Raw genomic sequence first — 16,621 nt, forward strand, 5'->3', positions numbered from 1 at the left:
AAGACAGGCATTTTTTTTGTGCCTATCTCTCTCTTGGCGTTCCTCGCACAATCATTGAAGTGCTGAACAAGTTGATCGTATTCCTCGTCAGTGTTGTCAACAATGGCATCTTCCCATGTTGCTGCAATAGTGCCTAAGAGTTCCCAGTTGGTGGTCGTTCTTGGAGTTCTCTTTTTAAACTTTGCAGCCCTTTCTCCCCGCTCTGTGAAGTAGAATTTTGCACAAAGGAGACGGTTCGATCCCGTTTGGAATTTTGGGACAACAGCAACATCGGTCAGGCAAAACCGTCGATTAAATATGATGTGGTCTATTTCGTTGTGGAATCGTCCACCGAGAGACTCCCATGTCCAACGTTTAGATTCTGCCTTCTGGAACTGTGAGTTACCATGGATGGTCTTGGTTGACATGATGAACTCAGACAGTCTCTCACCCTGTTTGTTCCATTCTAGGCCATGGGGTCCCGATGTGAAATTCTTTGGGGCCATACCCAGTGATTCTCAGGGGTAACTCCTGGCTCTGCATTCAGGAATTAACCTGGTAGGGCTCAGGGGAAAACATGGGATGCTCAGGATTGAACTTGAGTTGGTGATGTCAAGGAAAGTGCCTTACCTTCTGTACTATTGCTCCTACCCATTAAGTGGTATATGCTCTCATATAATAAAAGTAAAAATAGAATAAGACCCAAGAAAATGAGTTTTTTAATTAACATCACAGGTAGTTTGGAAAGTAGAAAGTAATATTTATGTAACATTCTTACTAGGCACTGTTCTAAGGTCATCAAGTTGCATATCCATATATCTCATTCCATCCTCAAAGCAATTGTTCAGAGATCACACTGCTATTTTCATTTTAGAGATGATGAACTGGAAACCTTAAAATATCACATTACTTACTTAAATCGGGCTGGAGTGATAGCACAGTGTGGAGGGCATTTGCTTTGCACGCAGTAGACCCAATTTCGATTTCTCTGTCCCTCTCGGAGAGTCCAGCAAGAGACCGAGAGTATCCCGCCCACATAGCAGAGCCTGGCAAGCTACCTGTGGTATATTCGATATGCCAAAAACAGTAACAACAAGTCTCACAATGGAGATGTTACTGGTGCCCGCTCGAGCAAATCGATGAACAACAGGACGACAGTGCTACAGTGCTACCTAAGTCAAAAGGGCAGAGCTGGGACTGAGTCAAAGAATCCAATTCTAGAGCTGGTACTCTGATCTTTTCATTTTTAATTTTGCTTAGTTATGGACCATGTTCGGCAGTTTTTCTGGGCTGCCTCCAGTCTCTGTGCTCAAGGGTCACTCTTTGCTTTCGGGTGCAGGGATCACACCCGGGTCTGCCTGGCAAGCACGGTAACCCCTGTAGTATTAATTGTCATGATGCATGACATTGCTAGACACCAGAACCTTTCCTCACATTAGCAATATTGTTTGCAGATAAAACACACAAGATTTACAGCTATTCACAATAGATGCCCTCAAAGTCCTTCATATTAATTTAGTAAGATATTGAAAGACACAAGAACACTCCTTCAAAATCCTGCTGGGGTCGCACCCATATGTGAGTGAGACACAGGAGGCAAATGCGTATGCCAGGCACCGTCCTAGGCCTGGGATCCCCCAGGAAGAGGCACCAGCCCAGCTGTCAGGGGAGACGAGTGGGTGATAGAGCTGCAGACAGAAGGAAGGTGGGGACAGGGCTGCCCCAGCCACCCACAAGCTTCAGCTGGAGCAGGAGGGCATGAGCAGGGATTTGGGGGAGCTCACTTCCTCCCTGTGACCCTGGCCTCAGCAGCTGGGAAGCCTACTCCTCCCTCTACTTCAGTTTCCCCATTTAACCTAGGTATTACTTTTTTATTTTTATTTCTTTACTCATTTATTTGGGCTGGAGCGATAGCACAGCCGTAGGGCGTTTGCCTTGCGTGCAGCCAGCCCAGCCCAGCCGAGTTTGATTCCTCCGCCCATCTTGGAGAGCCCAGCAAGCTACCGAGAGAATCTCGCCTGCATGGCAAAGCCTGGAAAGCTACCTGTGACATAGTCAATATGTCAAACACAGTAACAACAAGTCTCACGATGGAGATTTTACTGGGCCTACTCGAGCAAATCGATGGACAACAGGAGGACAGTGTTTTGTTTGTTTGAACTCATTTATTTATTCATTTATTTTTGCTTTTCGAGTAGCACCCAGTGATGCTCGGGGTTACTCCTGGCTCTGCTCTCAGGAATTACTGCTAGCGATGCTTGAGGGACCATATGTGACTCCAGAGATTGAAACTGGGTGAGCCGCATGTAAAGCAAATGCCCTACCCACTGTACTATGCTCTGACCTCCTGGGTATTACTTTCACCACGCGATCTCCTGGGTGACGGGGAGTAGAAAGGGGCATCCGTTCTTTGCCAGGACCTGGCCAAGGATGGGACGATAAGGGACAGCTATAAACCAGAGTGGCTGGGCCACCCTCTCCCTGTGCAGCAGCCAGGCCCTAGGCACAGCTTCCTGTGGGGTACAGAGGCCTGAGGTGTGCCTGGGGTTCTGACTTCCTCCGGGGCACTTGTGGGGGCACTTCAGCACCCTGCTGGTCACTGGACTGAGACCTGATGACAGGGAGGGGCTTACAGAGCAGGGCAGGGAGGCACTTCTCAGGGTTCTGGTTCCCCAACCCCAACCTCCAGCTTCTGGAAACCTACATACCTACAGACACTCATCTCTTGTCTTGCGAGATGCCAGGAGGGATTTTTTCTCTGCTGAGTGATCTTTTATTGGAATGTCGGGGGGGGGGGGGGGCGGGGCACACCCGCCTTGCTCAGGCCTGACTCCTGCTTGTGCTCAGGGAATACTCCTAGCAGGCTTGGGGGACCATATAGGGTAATAGGGTTCCAACCCAGGTCGGTGTGTGCAAGGCAAATACCCACTCTGCTGTCCTATTGATCTGGCCCTGATTTCTCTTCGTATGGGTCACCATGACTGGGTGTGAATTAATCTTGACTGTGATGCCCCCCACTGAGCCACAGAACTCCCCAGGGATGGTGATGTGTATGTGGGGGGGAATGGTGAGTCACTCAGTGGTGGTCAGGGCTGACTCCTGCTCTGTCCTCTGGGTTCCCGTCTGCTGGGACTCAGGGGACCCTCTGCGGTGCCGAGGATGAAACCTAGATTGGGTGTGTTGGCTGCAGGTGAGGCAAGCACATTCCCTGCTGTGCTATTTTTTGGACCTGGTGCCTTTTACACTGTGGTGCTCATGGCCCCAGTGCTCAGAGTCGGGCACTCCAGCTGCAGTGCTCACACACACTGGACTGAGAACCAACACTCTGCACGCTGTTGTTGCCCACGGGTTGGGGGGGGGGCCCAACTGCAGAAGTTTGGGGCGATGGTCTGTGCACGTGGGCAGCTCCAGAGATCAACTCACACCCTCGGGCTCACAAAGCCACTAGGCCATCCCCAGACCTGCCCCCACCAGGTAATTCTGTTTTAGTTAAGTCAGCTCTGTGACCTGAGATAAGTCACTCAACCCCTCTGATCTGCTCAGTTCACTCCTCTGTCACATGGGGCAGTGCCCTTGATTCCCCTAAAGGCTGCTGTGGGCATGGGAGTCATTGAACAGGGGTTCAGGCATTTGTTTTGCATGTGACCTACCCTGGTTCAAATCCCCACCAGAGCATAAGGTTTGCCGAGCACTGCCAGGAGTGATTCCTGATCACAGAGCCAGGAGCAAACCCTGAGCACGCCAGGAGTGCCCCCAAAGTCCAATTTTTATACCAATAGATATAAGGGTTCAGAGTGCCCTTATGCCACAGAGGGGCGGGCTCTTGCCTTGCTTGCAGCTGACCCAGGCTTGATCTCCGCACATCATATGCTCTCCTACGTACTGCCAGGAGGGATCCCTGGGGGTATGGCCAGGAGTAACCCCTGAGCATTGCTAGGTGTGACCCAAGAAGCAAAAAGTAAATAAATAAATTAAATTAAAGTTATAATCAACTCAAGGAGGACCCTCTATTCCTGTTCTTACTGCTCTCGCCCTGGCCAGCAGAATCAGGTTCCTGCTGCCCCACCATTCCTGAGCCTCTCTCCCATCTCTGCCTGGACCTGCCCACATGGGTAGAACCTTCCAGGGAACCCAGGGCCAAAGGGCAGGTGCTTGCTCTTTTACTCTCCTTGGGAAAGCCCCTGTGAGGTTCCTGCTCTAGGGACAGGGAGGAATAGGAATGGGAGACTCGGGAGAGGGCAGCAGTGGGGTCAGAGTCCCTCCACCTTCTTGCAACGTGGAGCCTCTGTGACCCAGTCTGGACGCTGGCCACATGCCAGAAGAGAGGAGACCGCAGTGCTCATCATCTCTGCATGCAGGCAGGAGATGGCTGAGCACCCAGACATTAGGGGTCCCACACATGGGGCTCTGCAGGCTGGGATTCCTGTTCTTGGGTGAAAACCTGGCCCCCTTCCAATGGTAGGAGTGCAGGGGTGTGTGTGAGTGTGTGTGAGTGTATCTGAGTGTGTGTGTAAATGAGGGTGCATTTGTGTACGTATGTGATTGTGTGTCAGTGCATGTGTGAGTGTGCATGTGTGTGTGAGTGAGGGTGCATATGAGTGTGTAAATGTGTGTGCGTGTGTATGGAGGGGAAGATGGCGAGGTAGGGATGGTGCTTCAAGGTCCTGGAGCTGCGACAGGGGGTCCTTGGGTTTGTCTGGCAGGTCAGATGGTGGCATGAGATCAGAGTCTCTGAGAAAGTGATTAGAAGGTGCACCAAAGGGTACCGGGGACCCGTATCAGGGTGAGACTGGCCTGTCCAGTACACCACACTCCCTTCATCCATTTGTTCCTTTTCTTGTAGCTAGGACAGGGTCACGCCCAGTACTGTGGGGAGCCCCCCACCCCCCACCCCACTCCTCCAAGCCTCTCATTGGCAAGGCCTGTGCTCTACCTACAGATACATCCTAGCCACTGCTCTCTCTCCTTCCCTCCCTCATTCCTCTCTCTCTCTCTGTCTCTCTCTGTCTCTCTCTGTCTCTCTCTGTCTCTCTCTCTCTCTCTTTCTTTTTTCTTTGATTCTTTTAGTTTTTGTTTTTGGTCTAAACCACCAGTGGTGACTGATCAGTGTTTACTCCTAAGTGTGCTCAGGGAACACTCCTGGTGGCCTTAGGTGCTGGGAAACAAACTGGGGTCAGGTGTGTGCAAGGCAAGTGCCTTAACCCTCCCACTATCTCTGACACTTCATTTATTTTTTTGGTTTGTTTATTTGTTTGTTTGGGGGCCACATCGGGAGGTGCTCATGGCTCAGTCCTCCCTCTGTGTTCAGGAATCACTCCTAAAGGTGCTTGAGGGACCCTATATATCCTGAGGATCAAACCTGGGTCAGTCCCTTCATCTATTTTTATATTGGGGGGCAGTTTACACATGGCCATGCTCAGGGGTTCCTCCTGGCTCTGCACTCAGTAATTGATACCAGGGATCAAACCCAGGTCAGCTGCGTACAAGACAGGTGCCCTCCCTGCTGCCCCATCACTCTGGTCATCCTTCATTTAGTCTTCTTCTTTTTAATGAAAAAGTACTGCTATTTATTCAGCCACTGATTAAGCTGATTGAATTAGGCACCTTCATTTAGTCTTATGACAGCTCTATGAGGCAAGAACTGTGACCTCCTCCATTCTTACAACTGGGCAAACTAAGGCTCAGACAGACGTCTTGCCCAAATGAATGGTGAAGTCAGGATACAAACCTTGCCTTGAAGTCAGCTTTGGGCTCAAGGCAACAGTCCTACTCAGCCTGGAAGACAGATGTGGCCATCTTCCCAATGACCACATCCCTGGTGGGCTCTGCATGACTCAGGGGTCCTCCGAATAGCCTGATGAGCCACTTCCCTGTTTCTTGTGGGCAAACCCCGACACTCGGGGATGGGGCCCAGGCAGGCACCTGAGCCACTGTTTGCTGCAGACAGCCCAGCTCCTGCCTGCAAACATTGACTCACAGGCAGGGGTGGTGCCTGGGGAGTCCAGGTGGGTGGGTGAGGAGGGGAGGGCCCGGGCCCCCACCATGTTCTCTGGTCTGATGGGATGCATGGAGACATGGAGCTCAGTGCCCATGGACATCGGGCATCCATGGCCACACATCCTTGTGGCTTCAAGATTGCACCTAAAGGTCAAATTTGAGGCAAGGGCTGCCTCTTGATTGAGGAAGAGCCAAAGGGCCAAAGGTCAGCTTCTCCCAGGAGAGTTGAGGAAAGCCCGCAACCATAGTCCAACAGAGAGGGCATTGGCCCTGCACTCAGCCTACCCGTGTTCGATCCCCAGCATCCCATAGGGTCCTCCAAACACCTCCAGGAGTGAAGCTTAAGCTCTGAGCATTGCCTGATATGACCCCAAAACAAAATATCTTGCTGAGAGACAAATAGTTTTCATGCAGGCTGAGTTCGAGAAGCTTCCGCCCAGGTTTTGCCAACTGATATTGCCTCTCTGACCCTGTTGGCCTCTGTGTTTGCTTTAATGGCCATGCCAGAGAGTGAGGAGAGCCAGGCGGGCGTGCCCATGAGCTCTCCCCCAAAACCCTAGGCTGCTGGTAACATTTTGGTCACATGGTATATCAGAAAACTGAGGCTCGGAGTCAAGCCTGGCAGGGTCAGGGACCATATTCATGACTCAGACTCCCTTCAGTGCACCCAGCCCTCTGAAACACAACTATAGCTTCTCTCCCAAGCAGCCTCCCTTCTCACTGCCCATGGCCTTCCCACTGCTGTCCTGGACACCCCAGAAGCCGACCCACTCACCGTCACTGTCACCCGAAGTTTGGAGGAGGATGCTCAGACCTTAGGATCTCCCCACCTCCAGACACCCCAGACTCATGAAGAAGCCGGCTCGGAAAGATACAATTCATTCAGATCCATATTCCCAATGCCTCAAGTACCCAGAAATCCACAGGGTATGGCTGATAGACCCAGTGGGATCAGTTCTTCTGGGGTCCAAGGGGCTGCATGGCCATGGGTGAGAGGTGACTGAGAAGGAGGTGGGGTACACAGCTGGCACCCACAATACCAACCCCAGTCTCTCCTCAGCTAATAGTTATGTTGATGGGGGGCAGAGGGCCGGCATTGCTCAGAGTTAGGCTTAGGAGACGACGTGTGGTACCCGGGATGCCCACGGGCAAATCAAGAGCCTTCTCCTTGGAAACATCTCTCTGGCTCCTGCAGCTGGTGCCCATCCCAGACACTCTGAATTCCGGGGTTCATCCCCTGAGTGGGGCTTAGAGAGGGGCTGCAGGAGGGGTGGCCCCGAGAATGAGTTCTGGTTGCCTCTCGTCCACCCCAGCCTCTCCAGGTCCCTCCAGGACTGTACCACTGTGTCTCCACCATCTTCTCTGTCCCCAGCCGTGCTGCTGGCCAAGCCGAGGCTCACAGCCAGCTCGTCCTCACTCATGGAACACAAAGGGCCACTGACACTGTTGTGTGAGACCCCAGACACCATGGTCACCATCCACTGGATCTTCCAGGACTACCCCGTGGTGCTGGGAGCGCACAAGAATCTGTCGGCCGATGGCGAGAACCTCACCCTCATAACAGTGCAGCGCACAGACTTTGGCACTTACCACTGTGAAGCCTGCAACAGGAGTCAGTCCGAGAAGAGCAACCTCCAGAATATTGCAGTCAACTGTGAGTCCCTATCTGGCCTCCACCTCCCGCTGAACCCCATGTCCTGGGTCATTACAGCCCGGCTTCCAGCTTGAGAAGCCATCGGAGGGTGTCCGGGAGCCCCAGTCCTGCAACTCCCTGGACTCCATTTGTATGGTGGCTAAAAATCTCCCCCTTACTTACCGCCTCCCAAATGCGGCTCCTTTTTTTTTTTTTTTTTTGTGAAACACCATGAGGTAGAGTGTAGACTTACAAACTTTCATGCTTGGGTTTCCGTTATACAATGATCAGCTACCCAACCCTCCACCAGTGCCCATTCTCCACCACCAATGATCCCAGTAGCACTCCCATTCCCCACCCCATCCCCCCACCCTGCCCCACCTTCTTGGCAGGGCATTTCCTTTTTCTCTCTCTTTCCTTTAGGGTGTTGTGGTTTGCAGTAGAAGTATTGAGAGGCCATCGTGTTTGATCTATAGTCTATTTTCAGCATGCAACTCGCATCCCCCAAACATCCTTTACTTGATGTTCACTCTCTATCTGAACTGCCTTTTCCCCCAGCATGTGCTGCCGGCTTCCAAGTCATGGAGCAGACCTCCTGGTACTTATCTCAACTATTCTTGGGCGTTCATCTCCCATTCTGTTACTTTATATTCCCCAGATGAGTGCAGTCTTTCTATGTCTGTCCCTCTCTTTCTGGCTCATTTCACTTAGCATGATACCTTCCATGTAGAACCACTTGTATGTAAAATTCATGACTTCATCTCTGGAGCAATAGCAGAGTGGGTAGGGCATTTGCCTTGCACGTGGCCAACCCGGCCGATCCAGGTTCGATTCCTCTGCCCCTCTCGGAGAGCCCAGCAAGCTATCAAGAGTATCTTGCCTGCACAGCAAAGCCTGGCAAGCTACCCGTGATATATTAGATATGCCAAACACAGTAACAACAAGTGTCACAATGGAGACGTTACTGGGCCCAATCGAGCTAATTGATGAGCAACAGGAGGACAGTGCTACAGTGCTACATGGTGCTACATCTTTTCTAACAGCTGCATAGTGTAGATGTACCGAAGTTTCTTTACCCAGTCTTCTGTTCTTGGGCACTAGGTATATTTTTCCAAATTTTGACTATTGTGAACAGTACAGCAATGAAAATAGAAGTGCAGATGTCATTTCGACTGTACTTTTTTGCCGCTCCAGGATATATTCCCAGGAGTGGTATTGCTGGGTCAAATAAGAGCTCAATTTCTAATTTTTTGAGAAGCTTCCATACAGTTTTCCAAAACAGCTGAATCAGTCGGCATTCCCACCAGCAGTGAAGGAGGGTCCCGTTCTCACCACATCCGCACCAGCACCAACATAGGTTGCTTTTGTTCTTTTGGATGTGGGCCAGCCTCTGTGGTATGGTCACTTTTTTTTTTTTGAGGTGCAGAAGCTTCTTAGTTTAAGATAGTCCCCAGTGGAACAGAGTTGAATATACTGACACCCCCCCTCAAATATATGATCAGCTAATCTTTGATAAAGGAGCAAAAAACGTGAAGTGGAGCAAGGAAAGCCTCTTTAACAAATTGTGCTGACAAAACTAGACAGCTACATTTAAAAAATGGGCTCAGACCTCTACCTAACACCATGTACAAAAGTAAGATCAAAATGGATTAAAGACCTCAATATCAGACCGGAATCCATAAGGTACATTGAAGACAAGCTTGGCAAAACCCTCCACGACATGGAAGCTAATGGTATCTTCAAAGATGACATGCCACTGGCCAAGCAAGTGAAAACAGAGAGAGCCAAACGGGGCTCCTTTAACCTTTGCCTGCTGAATGCAAAATGCTGCCTGGTTTGGGAAAGAGCTGTAGTGGGCAGGCTTTGTTTGCAGGACTTTGGGGGACCCCATTAGTGGTGCTCAGAGGCTATTCCTGGCTCTGTGCTCAGGGGTTACTCTTGGTGGTGCTTAGGAGACCAAAGATTGCTGGGGGTGGAACTGGGCTGCAGGTGATAATGTGGGAACAGACAAGGACAGCACCTGACAGCCCTCAGCCCATAGCCACCCCTGGGTAGGCTCTGTGTGTGTGTGTGTGTGTGTGTGTGTGTGTGTGTGTGTGTGATATAGCTTGCAGTACTCAGGGCTTACTTTTGGCTCTGAGCTCAGGGATCACTTCTGGTGACTTAAGCGACACTGGGGCTGCCAGGGATAGAACCCAGTTGGTTGTGTGCAAAGCAAGCGTCCATTACTGGACCCAAGACTGTGTTTTCTTTTTCTTTTTAATTGTTCTTTTCTTTTTATAGAGTCATCATGAATTACAGTTGCAAAACATACTTCTTTTATTTTATTTAATTTTTATTAGTGAAACACCATGAGGTACAGTTGTAGACTTATAAATTTTTGTGCTTGGTTTTCAATTATACAATGATCAAATACCCAGCCCTCCACTAGTGCCCATTTTCCACCACCACGGGTCCCAGTATCCCTCCCACTCCCCATTCCCCCCATCCCACACTGCCTCTGTGGCACGGCATTCCCTTTTATTCTCTCTCTACTTTTGAGTGTTGTGGTTTGCAAAAGAGGCATTGAGTGGCAATCGTGTTTGGTCTCTAGTCTACTTTCTGCATGTTTTTCCCATCCTGAGAGGATCCTCCCAACACCCTTTATTTGGTGCTCCCTTTTCTATCTGAGCTCCCTTTTCCCCTAGCATGTGTGACTGGCCTCCAGGCCATGGAGCAAACCTCCTGGTACTAATCTCGGCCACTCTTGGGTTAGTCTCCTATTTTGTTTTGTTTTATATGCAAATAGTACTGTTAGTGTGAGGAAAGGCTCTGATGTGTAGGAATGTCATGGATCATGATAGTTAATAGTGCAAGGGTTAAGGCGCTTGCCTGACATGTGGCTGACTCGGGAATAATCCCTCCCTTCACCCCTAAGCGCAGAGTGACTCTTAAACACAGAGACTGGAAGCAGCTCAGAAAAAATGCTGGGCATGGTCCATAACTAAGCAAAATTATAAATTAAAAGATCAGAGCACCAGTTCTAGGATTGAATTCTTGGACTCAGTCCCAGCTCTGCACTTTTGATCTAGGTAAGTTATGTAATATTTTAGGGTTTCCAGTTCATCATCTAGAAAATGAAAATTACAGTGTGATTTCTGAAGAATTGCTTTAGGATGGAATGAGATATATACATGCCTCTCTATGACCTTAGAACAGTGCCTAGTAAAAATGTTACATGATTATTACCTTCTACTGTCCAAACTGCCTGTGATGTTAATTAAAAAATCTCATTCTCTTGGGTCTTGTTCCCTTTTTACTTTTATTATATAAGCTTTAAATGAGAGCATTTATTATATGAGAGCACATACCACTTGATGGGCAGGAGTTATAGCACAGCAGATAGGGTACTTTTTTTAATTTTTTATTAGTGAAACATCATGAGGTACAGTTGTAGACTTACAAATTTTGTGCTTGTATTTCAATTATACAATGACCAAATACCCAACCCTCCACCAGTGCCCATTTTCCACCACCACGGGTCCCAGTATCCCTCCCACCCCCACCCCCCCCATCCCACCCTGTCTCTGTGGCGGATATTCCCTTTTGTTCACTCTCTCCTTTTGGGTGCTGTGGTTTGCAAAAGAGGCATTGAGTGGCAATCATGTTTGGTCTATAGTCTACTTTCAGCATGCATCTCCCATCCTGGGAGGATCCTCCCAACACCCTTTATTTGGTGCTCCCTTCTCTATTTGAGTTCCCTTTCCCCCTAGCATGTGTGGCTGGCCTCCAAGTCATGGAGCAAACCTCCTGGTACTAATCTCAGCCACTCTTGGGTGTTTGTCTCCTATTTTGTTACTTTATGTTCCCCAGATGAATGTCTATGTCTATGTCTATCCCTCTCTTTCTGACTCATTTCACTTAACATGATACTTTCCATGTAGTACCACTTGTATGTAAATTTCATGACTTCATCTTTTCTAACAGCTTCATAGTACTCCGTTGTGTAGATGTACCAAAGTTTCTTTAACCAGTCATATGTTCTCGGGGCACTTGGGTTTTTTCCAGATTCTGGCTATTGTAAAGAGTGCTGCAATGAACAAACAAGTGCGGATATCACTTCGTCTATACTTTTTTACCTCTCTGGGATATATTCCCAGGAGTGGTATTGCTGGGTCAAATGGGAGCTCAATTTTTAATTTTTTGAAAATCGTCCATACTATTTTCCAAAAGGGCTGAACCAGTCGGCATTCCCACCAGCAGTGAAGGAGAGTCCCTTACTCACAACATCCGTGCCAACACAGGTTGCTTTTGTTCTTTTGGATGTGGGCCAGTCTCTGTGGTGTGAAATGATATCCCTTGTTGTTTTGATCTGTATCTCCCTGATGATTAATGATGTAGAACATTTTCTCATGTGCCTTTTAGCCATTTGGATTTCTTCTTTGTGAAAGTTTCTGTTCATTTCGTCCTCCATTTTTTGATGGGGTTGGATGTTTTCTTCTGTGGAGTTCAATCAGTTCTTTGTATATCCTTGATATCAACCCCTTGTCGTATGTGTATTTGGCGAATATCTTTGTGAGTGTTGCTAGTGGTTTATCTATCTTATTTTATTTTCCCGAAGAACCAGCTCTTGGTTTCATTGATCTTTCGGATTGTTTCTTTGGTTTCCATGGCGTTGATTTCTGCTCTAAGTTTTATGATCTCTTTCCTTCTTCCTGATTTGGGCTCCTTCTGCTGATCCTTTTCTAAGATCTTGAGCTGTGAAGTCAAGTTGTTTATGTACATCCTTTCTTCCGTCCTGAGATATGCTTGCAGAGCTATACATTTTCCCCTTAATACGACTTTATCTGCATCCCATAATTTCTGGTAGCTTGTGTCTTCATTCTCATTTGTTTCCAAGTATCTTTTGATTTCAGAAAGAGAGGGATAGACATAAAAATATTGCATTCATATGGGGGACATAAAGTAACAAAATAGGAGATTAATACCCAAGAATAGCCGAGATCAGTACCAGGAGGATTACTCCATGGCTTAGAGGCTAGCCGGACACTATAGGGGAAAGGGCAGCTCAGATAGAAAGGAAGCACCAAATAAAGTGTGTTTGGAGGATCCTCCAGAGGGCAGATACATGTTGAAAGCAGACTATGGACTGAACATGATTGCCACTCAATGCCTCTTTTGCAGACCACAACACCCAAAAGGAGAGAGAGAACAAAAGGGAATACCCTGCCACAGAGGCAGGGTGGGATTGGGGGATGGGTGTGGAGGGATACTGGGATCCATGGTGGTGGAAAATGGGCACTGGTGGAGGAATGGGTATTTGATCATTGTATAATTGAAATCCAAGCACAAAATTTGTAAGTCTACAACTGTACCTCATGATGTTTCACTAATAAAAAATTCTAAAAAAGTACCCTATCTGCTGTACTATAACTCCTGCCCATCAAGTGGTATGTGCTCTCATATAATAAATGCTCTCATTTAAAGCTTATATAATAAAAGTAAAAAGGGAACAAGACCCAAGAGAATGAGATTTTTTAATTAACATCACAGGCAGTTTGGACAGTAGAAGGTAATAATCATGTAACATTTTTACTAGGCACTGTTCTAAGGTCATAGAGATGTATGTACATATGTCTCATTCCATCCTAAAGCAATTCTTCAGAAATCACACTGTAATTTTCATTTTCTAGATGATGAACTGGAAACCCTAAAATATTACATAACTTACCTGGATCAAAAGTGCAGAGCTGGGACTGAGTCCAAGAATTCAATCCTAGAACTGGTGCTCTGATCTTTTAATTTATAATTTTGCTTAGTTGTGAACCATGCCCAGCATTTTTTCTGAGCTGCTTCCAGTCTCTGTGCTCAAGGGTCACTCTGCGCTTAAGGGGTGCAGGGAGGGATCATACCCGAGTCAGCCACATTCCAGGCAAGCGCCTTAACCCTTGTACTATTAACTATCATGATCCATGAAATTCCTACACATCAGAGCCTTTCCTCACACTAACAGTACTATTTGCAGATAAAACATAAAAGTTTTACACTAATTCATAATAGATTTCCCCAAAGTTCTGTATATTAATTTAGTGAAATATAGAAAGACACAAGAAGAAACCTTCAAAATTCTACTGAGAAATAAAGGACAGAATTGACATGTAGTTTGGCTCTACTGTGCAGATGTTAAATTTGCAGATTGATCTTCAGATTCAAATTTGATACAATCAGGGCTGGAGAGACAATACAGTGGGTGAGGCACTTGCCATATTTGTGGTTGATGCCAAGTTCAACCTCCTCCAATCTGTAGACTGCCAGAAGTGATCCCTGAGAGCAGAATCAGGAGGAAGCCATGAGCACCAACAGGTGTGCCCCCAAAACACAGGCAAAAAATTCCCCCTGGAAACTGACAAGTGGTGAAGGCTGATAAGTCAAAAACCAAATACACCTGTGGAATATTTTGTCTGACTGTGAGAAGAAAGGTGATCAGGGAGGGTGTGGGGAGTGACTAGACTGTTTTCCAGTTTACAAGTGAGCTGGGGGAAGCCTGATAAGGAGGTATACCATCCTTGCAAAGTCCAGACTCCACCTTGAGAGTTCTCGGAGGTCAGGTCTGACAAGAGGGCGAGTGTGACATGGAGCAGGCTCAGAGGTGCTTAGGACACAGCTGGAAATCTATGGGTGAGGCTGGAGCCAGGTGACACAGCAGGGGACAGCCGGGCCAATTTGGCTTTTTTGGGGGGGTGAGGATACAACAGTGATCCTGGCTCTGCACTCAGGAATAACTCCTGGCTGTTCTCAGGGTGCCGGGGATGCTAGGGATTGAAGTCTAGTCGCTGTACTATTGCTCTGGTCCCAGTGCATATTATTTTTGTTGGTGAATCTTTATCTTTGTATTTTTTATAACGTGGGGGTACTGCTATCTATTCAGCCATTGATTAAACTGAGTGAATTGGGCATGAACTCCACATTACTTTTTTACTATTCTGAATGTTTTTATTTTGTTGTTATTTTTTTATCCCCATGAGATACAGTTGTAAAGCTTTCAAAAAGTTTTTCAAAAAGTTTGAGTTTCAGTCACACAATGATTGATCACAAACCCTACGTCAGTGCACATCTCCCATCACCAAGGTCCCCACTATCCCCCCACCCCAATCCTCCCCCTGCCTCTATGGCAGATAATCTCCCCCCTACTCTCTTTTGTATTGCCTGTAATGAATATCATAAGATGATGCAGTCGTGCCCTCCTAGAATTCTAAACTTTTAGATAATAGGACCTGGAGAAATCTCTGCAGTGAGTTGCTGGTTCAGAGATTCTTTTGTGTGACTCTGGATCGTGGCTGTTAAGGAGTTTACGCAGCATCTGGAAGCAACTTGTGGACGTGACTTCCAAGGGTCCCATGGGGACGCAGAGATGAGAAGGATGGAAGTAATGTGGAGTTTATGCCCAGTTCACTCAAGGACCAGCCCATCCCCTATACCTTGAGGCCTGGACTTTGCCGTCACTGATCCCGTGTATTTGCACTTCTCATTGGGTTCTGGTAATTGGTGGCCGCCATGTTCTTAGGGGGCAGGTGGATGGACGACGCCTGTCTCCATCTGAGACACCCCGGTGAAATCAGCCTGCCTTAAAGTACAGAGGCTTCTTTGCAGCAAGCTTCTCGGTTTTGGAGATTATTTTTTGTGTTTCTGAATCATGGCCCTTGTTTCCATCTTTTCCAGAGAAATAAACTGTTGACATATGGGCTGCTAGCCCTAACTGCAGCTTTTGAACTCTTTTGGCATTTATGGATCTCTGAAATCACTTAATCACTTAATCACTTAACTTCCCGTTAGTCGCCGATTTGCTCGAGCGGGCGCCAGTAACATCTCCATTTGTCCCTGTCGCGTGCTAGTGTAGCCCAATGGCATCTGTTCGCTCTGGGAACATGAAAAGCCTCAAACCGATCGTTCATGATCTTGACGAAGAAGTCTGACCATCTGGTAGGTGGGCGGCCACGCGGTCTTTTGACATCCCGTGGAATCCAGTCAGTAACAGCTCTAGTCCAGCGGTCATCTTTAAATCTCATTACGTGACCAACCCATCTGATTTTTGACACCTTGGCAAACGAGACAGCGTCCCTGATTCTTGATCGTCGACAGATGTCGGAACTCCGGATTTTTTCTCTCATTTGAGTGAAACGTGATATTCCAAGTATAGCTCTTTCTATTCTTCTTTGGGAGACCTGAATAGCATTCTCATCCTGTTTGCGTAGGGCCCAGGTCTCTGAGGCATATGTTAATGCAGGAAGAACAGTGGAATCAAAGAGATGTGCCCAGAACCGGAGGTTCTTCGTCCTCTTAGCTATTTCTTCCACGTTCTTGAAGGCGTTCCAAGCCACTCTCTTCCTCCTGCGCAGCTCGGGTGCCAGGTCATTTGTCATGTTGACTTCTCGACCTAGGTACACATAGCTGTTGCATTCGGAGATGGTCGTTCCATTGAGAGTGAATGGGGCATCAGGAACGAGGCTGTTTATCATAAACATTGTCTTCATAAGATTCAGCTGTAGTCCTACCTTTCCACACTCACGGTCAAAGTTGGCCAGCATTTGTGCCGCTTGGCTGACATTTGGTGTTATTAAAACAATGTCATCAGCAAAGCGGAGGTGGTGTAATTGCCGACCATCTATCTTCACTCCCATTCCTTCCCATTCCAGTCGTCGCATGATGTTCTCGAGGATGGCACTGAAGAGTTTCGGTGAAATGGTATCACCCTGCCGAACCCCTCTCTTGACATCAATGATGCCTCCCATGAATTGCCTCTCTGGCTCCTGAGCAAGCTGTTTAGCAGACATGATCCCAGAGACTCAGAAACAAATCTAGAAACCCAGCGGCTTTTGGCAGAAATGGGTCCGGACCCCGAATTAGGTTACTGTCAGGGCCACCCCAGGGGGGAAAGGGTGCTGTCCCTCCACCTGCTCCCCCTTGGTGTCTCAGTGGCTGCCATCCTCCAGAGGCCACTGGACAGTCAGATTTGGGCCCGCAGTGACAAGACAT

The sequence above is a fragment of the Sorex fumeus genome, unplaced genomic scaffold (genome assembly GCF_029834395.1).
Source record: "Sorex fumeus unplaced genomic scaffold, SorFum_2.1 ptg000122l, whole genome shotgun sequence".
Lineage (NCBI taxonomy): Eukaryota > Metazoa > Chordata > Mammalia > Eulipotyphla > Soricidae > Sorex > Sorex fumeus.